A 6,257-nucleotide genomic window follows, 5' to 3' on the forward strand; every position below is an offset into this window, starting at 1 on the left:
TGTTTTTCCACCTCAGAATCATTGCAGAATCTCCTCCTGGACTCTGCCCATCGCCAACCTCCTCTGACCTTCATCTGGAATTCTAGCTAGTTTAACACATTTATGGCTAAGCTGCTCACCATCCCCTGCCACTCTCCTTCTACTCCTAAGGGATCAATATTCCCATTAGCTTTTCTCTCTTTGAAATTCTCAGCTGTGTGGTTTTCATTCGAACTTTGTTTTTAAATCACAGAATACTGTTCAAATACCTTGTAACCCCATCTGTAAAGCAGAAATGGAACTACAACCAAAGATGCTTAGCTGTGACTAAGCTCCCCCAAAGCCCTGGAGCTCTAGGGAGCACAGCTGGAAAGTGAAAGTGTTATTTGATAAGTCATGTCTGACTCTTTGCAACCCCATGGACTGGCCCTCCAGGCTCCTCTGTCCATGGGATTCTCCAGGCAAGAATACTGGAATGTGTTTCCATTTCCTTCTCCAGGGGATCTTCCCAAACCAGGGATTGAACCCAGGTCTCCTAGATTGCAGGCAGGTTCTTTACTGTCTGAGCCACCAGGGAGGCTTCCAACTTCCTGGTCCAGTTGGAAAATCTTTGCCAAGTTCAGGCATTTTTGTCTTATCTCCCAACTTCTGCTGTGTCCAGAAACCATCTGTTCTATCATTAACCAAATACTGTTCTTCAACTCACTTTTAAACTTATTTAAGAAGGAAAATTTACACCAGGTGAGTGATTCTAATTTTAAAAAGACTGTGGGGTTCAAGTTCAAGTGGGGTTAAAGTTTGACCTCTTACCTTCTGAGATGGCCTATACTCTGTGTGGAAAGTGTGTTTCTCTCTAAATAAATCCACTTCTTCCTCACAAAAAAGAAAAGAAAACTTAGTCATATTAGCTAATACCTATATAATGATGATGAAGTGCCAGGTTCTATTCTGAACATTTTACATGCAGTAATTCAGTGAATCCTCATGACAAAGCTACAAGGTAGTTCTGTTATATATTTCTTTATTTTTCTTAGCCACAACTTGCAGCTTATGGGATCTTAGCAATGAAAGGGTGGAGTCCTAACCAGTGGACCGTCAGGGAATTCCCAGTAGGTTCTGTTATTATCCCAAATTACAGATGAGAAAAGAGAAACAAAGTGACTATACAACTTGCCCAAGATTACATCGCTAGTAACATGGCCAGATCCAGACTCAGACCCAGGTTCTCTGGCCCTAAGGCTGTATTGGTTCTCATTATAAAGTATGAAAAGCAAGAGTCACTTGTTATAAGTTTGCAGGGAATTCCTTGGAGGTCCGGTGGTTAGGTCTGCCTACCAATGCAGGAGAAGCAGGTTCAATCCCTGGGTCAGGAAGATCCCCTAGAGGAGGGAATGGCAACCCACTCCAGTGTTCTTGCCTGGAGAATCCCATGAACAGAGGAGCCTGGAGGGTTACAGTCCATGGGGTCGAAAAGAGTCAAACAGGACTGAGCACTTGAGCATGTACGCATCCGCACGTATAACGGGTTCACTTTGCTGCACAGCAGAAACTATTAATAACACAACATTATAAAGCAATTGAACTTCAATAAAAAAATTTTTTTAATGCCTTGTATGTGATTTTGAAGCACACTAAAGTTTGAGAACTACTAGTTGCAAGTCATAAAAACTGGTTAGCTCAGGATATTCCCTGGTGGTACAGTGATTAGGACTCGGCACTTTCACTGTCATGGCCCAGGTTCAATCCCTGGTTCAGGAACTAAGATCTTGCATGCCACAGGGCACACCCACCCCCCTAAAAAAAGAAAAAAGAAAAAAAAACTGGAATGATGTGCTGTAGTAGAGGTCAGAACCATCCTCTAGACCCCCAAATCTTCACCTTTAGTTTGTTTATTTATTGTAAAGAAATTTTCTAGTTACTGGAATTGCTACTGCTTTTAGCTTTTTATTTATTTATGTGGTTGCTGCACTGGATCTTAGCTGTGGCACTTGGGATCTTTAGCTGTGACATGTGGGATCTAGTTCCCTGACCAGGGATCAAACCCCAGCTCTTTGCCTTGTGAGCATGGTGTCTCAGCCACTGAACCATCAGGGAAGTCCCTTCCACTCTAATTTAAATACATATATGTCACCTATTTCCAAAAAGGACTTGAAGTGTCTTAGCCAGAGAGAAAGAGCAGATTATATCTAAAAACTCAGATGAGGGAAGCACCAATACAGAGAGAGGGCTCACCTTTAAGGCAAAGAAGAAAGTGCTCTGGGTTCCCTGGGTCTAACTGCTTAATAATACCACTAACAATTTCAGCAGGATAGAATCCTGTTACTGTGTCTATTATGCATTTTAGTGGCTTTAGTGGACATGAAGAGACTGTGATTATGCTTTTATTTTTGTCGAGTTACCGTGATTGGCTCATAATGGCCCTCCAGATTATCAGGTCTTAATCTCTGGATGCTATATTACCTTATTGGAGAAAAGGATCTTGGCAGATATGATTGAATTACAGATTTTGAGATGAGGTTATCCTGGATGACCTGGATAGGCCCTAAATGCAAGCACCTGCATTCTTACAAGAAGGCCAAGCAAGCTTTTTTTTTTTTTTGCCCCACTGCAAAGCATGTAGGATCTTAGTTACCTGAGAAGAGATCGAACTCTCACCCCCTGCATTGGAAGCATGGAGTCTTAACCATTAGACCACTAGGGAAGTCCTGAGAGAAATTTAATGATGTTGACTCTGAAGACTAAAGGGATTCCTAAGGATGCCAGCAGCCACCAGAAGCTACAACAGCTGGAAGAGGCAAGCAATGGTTTCTCTCTTAGTCTTAAAGGAACAAGGCCCTGCTGACACATTGATTTCAGCCCAGTGCTACTAATTTTGGACTTTCAGCTTGCAGAACTGTGAAAGAATAACTTTTTTTAACATGTAATTTATTTATTGGCTGCACTGGGTCTTCCTTGCCGACTAAACACTACAGTTTCAAAAGTTTTCCTATTTTTAAAATTTCATTTATTTTTAAATTTTGGCTGCACTGTGTCTTCCTTGCCGAGCCATGTGAAGGCTTTCTTTAGTTGTAGCCTTGGGGCTTAATAGTTTTGGCTGGAGCATGCTGGTTCTTAGCTCCCTAACCAGGGATTGAACCTGCACTCCCTGCATCAGAAGGTGAAGTCTTAATCACTGGACAACCAGGGAAATGCCACCACGATACCTTTTATTTATTTATTTTTAAATTTATTTATTTTAATTGGAGGCTAATTACTTTACAATATTGTGGTGGTTTTTGCCATACTTTCACATGAATCAGCCATGGGTGTACATGTGTTCCCCATCCTGAACCTCCTTCCCACTTCCCTCCCAATCCCATTCCTCAGGGTCATCCCAGTCAGTGCACCAACCCTGAGCACCCTGTCTCATGCACATGATACCTTTTAAATGGCTATGTGCCCTGGGTGTCTAGAGGCCTGCTGATACCCTGCTCTGAGAATACTGCCAGCAGTTTGGATGTGTGAAGATATCAGAGTGGTATCAAAGTGATGCCCCTCTTTTCCTCCTTATAATGTACTTTTTTAAACTATAAAAGAATTAGATGCTCATTGCTGAAAGTCTAATGATATGGAAAAGTAAAAAAAAAACAAGCCTCATCTCATACCCTTAAGGTAATTCATATCATTTTTCTCTGCTGAAAAACATGTGTATTATATCAAGGTTTTTTTTTTAACCTATAGCTTAGAAATAGGTAATATTATATAATCACATTTTTTTCCCTCTTAAATTATGGCCCTCCTTCCACATCATCCTTCCTCATCAATAAATTCTGACCTATTTTTATTTTTTAGAGTCTTAACCACTGGACTGACAGGGAAGTCCCTTGACCTATTTATTTAAATAGTTTATTTGCCTGCATCAGGTCTTAGCTGTGGCACGCAGGACTTTGTTGCATCATGTGGGATCTTTCATGCAACATATGGACTCTCTAATTGTGGTGAGCAGGTTCAATAGTTGCAACTCGCAGGGTTAGTTGCTCTGAGGCATGTGGGTCTTAGTTCCCACCAAAGGGTGCACGCAATCCCCTGCATTGCATGGAGACTTCTTAACTACTGGACCAGCAGGGAAGTACCCCCTGACATACTTTTAATAGCAACATGATATTCCATCCAATATTCCCTTATTTATGGACATTCAGGTTGCTTCCACTACTTTCTACTACAAACAATGCTACAATAAATAAATTTATATCAATATCCTTATTGATGAGTTTTCTGTAGGCTAGATTTCCAAAGCAGGATTACCACATTAAAGGCTCACTACATTTAAAGTTTTGATATTGCCAGAATACTTACCAGGAAGGATATAGAGATCACACTACATATGTAACTCATACATACAATCTGTAAGTGTAATTTCCTCACACCCATAAGACCAACAGATATAAATCTTTTTTTTTTTTTGCAAATATGAGGCATGAAAATGTTCTCATTTTCTCAAAAAATTGCATTGCCCTGACTAGCAATGACGTTTATTGTTTATTTATTATTTGTACTTCTTTTCCTATAAAATTACCAGTTAGCATCCTTGGCCTATTTATCTCGTCTTTTCCCCCTATCACTTTGTAGCAGTTCTTTGTACAGTACAGATATTCGCTCAGTTGTGTCTGATTCTTTGCGACCCGTGGACTATACAGTTCACGAAATTCTCCAGGCCAGATACTGGAGTGGGTAGCCTTTCCCTTCTCCAGTGGATCTTCCCAACTGACGGACTGAGTCCAGGTCTCTCGCATGACAGGCAGATTCTTTACCAACTGAACTATCAGGGAAGTCCCACAGATATTAACTCTATAGATTCACAAATTTGCGTCAATATCTTCAGTCCAGACTTCTCCCTGAACTCCAGACATATCTAATTGTCCATTGGTACCTCCATTTGATGACTTGCAGGCATCTCATACTTATCATGTCCAGGGAACTCCTTGGCAGTCCAGTGGTTAGGACTCTGTGCCCACTGCTGTGGGCCTGGGTTCCATCTATCCCTGATTGGGGAGGTAAGATCCTGCAAGTGGCAATGAACCGCCAAAAACAAACAAGTAAACAAAACAAGCCCCCAAAGTTTTATGTCCAAAAATAAATTTCTGACCATCTACAATGTTCCCCATGTCAATAAATGGCAACTTTGTGCTTCCCTTTTCCTGGTGTCATCTTTGACTTCTTTCTCTCACAGTTCACATCCTATCACATATTGTGTTGGCTCTACAGTCAAAGTATATCCAAATCTAAGCACTTCTGCTTAATTTTATTGCTGCTGCTGCTGCTAAGTCGCTTCAGTCGTATCCAACTCTGTGCGACCCCATAGACGGCAGCCCACCAGGCTCTCCCATCTCTGGGATTCTCCAGGCAAGAACACTGGAGTGGGTTGCCATTTCCTTCTCCAATGCATGAAAGTGAAAAGTGAAAGTGAAGTCGCTCAGTCATGTCCGACCCTCAGCAACCCCATGGACTGCAGCCTACGAGGCTCCTCCGTCCATGGGATTTTCCAGGCAAGAGTATTGGAGTGGGGTGCCATCACTACAGCCACCCTAATCCACTCTCACTTCTGGCTTGGATTTTTTTTTTGACAGCGCCCTGCAGCAGAACAAAGATTAAACCCCTACCCTCTGCAGTGGAAGCACAGAATCCTAATCACTGGACTGCCAGGGAGGTCCCTTTCTCCTGGATTTTTGCTGCAGTGATAACTGTTCTGAGCAAATGTCTATCTTCTGTTTTTGCCCATTTCAATAGCCGCCAGAATGATACTTATAAAACTGTGAAAGCTAAGTCCTATCAGGTGAACCCCTCTTCTCTCTCTAGACTTTCAGCCTCACTAAGAGTGAAAGCCAAAATTATTTAAATGGCCCACCAGGTGCTACATCTCCTCTCTGTCCTGATCTATTATTCACTCTGTTCCAATTCAGCCATACTAGCTCTTGTGATTCTTTGGACAGACACACTCCTGCCCCAGGACTTTCTGACACGTTCTTACAGGCTAGAATGATTCCCCCACAGCATGGCTCCCTCAGTTATTTCAAGTCTTTATCACTACCTAACAGGCTATTTGTTTACTATCTGTCTCTCTCCACAGTAATACAAGCTCCAAGGTAGGGACTTTTGTCATTTTGTTCACTGCTTTATTTTTGGTCTTGTCCCAACAGGGTGGGCGCTGAATAAAATCTGTAGAATGAACTTGCAAGTAAACATTTTCCTGAACTTGTCACATGTTCTTATATTTTTGACATCTTCTGCCATGCAAAATC

This window comes from Ovis canadensis, chromosome 21 (genome assembly GCF_042477335.2).
Source record: "Ovis canadensis isolate MfBH-ARS-UI-01 breed Bighorn chromosome 21, ARS-UI_OviCan_v2, whole genome shotgun sequence".
In the NCBI taxonomy this organism is placed as follows: domain Eukaryota; kingdom Metazoa; phylum Chordata; class Mammalia; order Artiodactyla; family Bovidae; genus Ovis; species Ovis canadensis.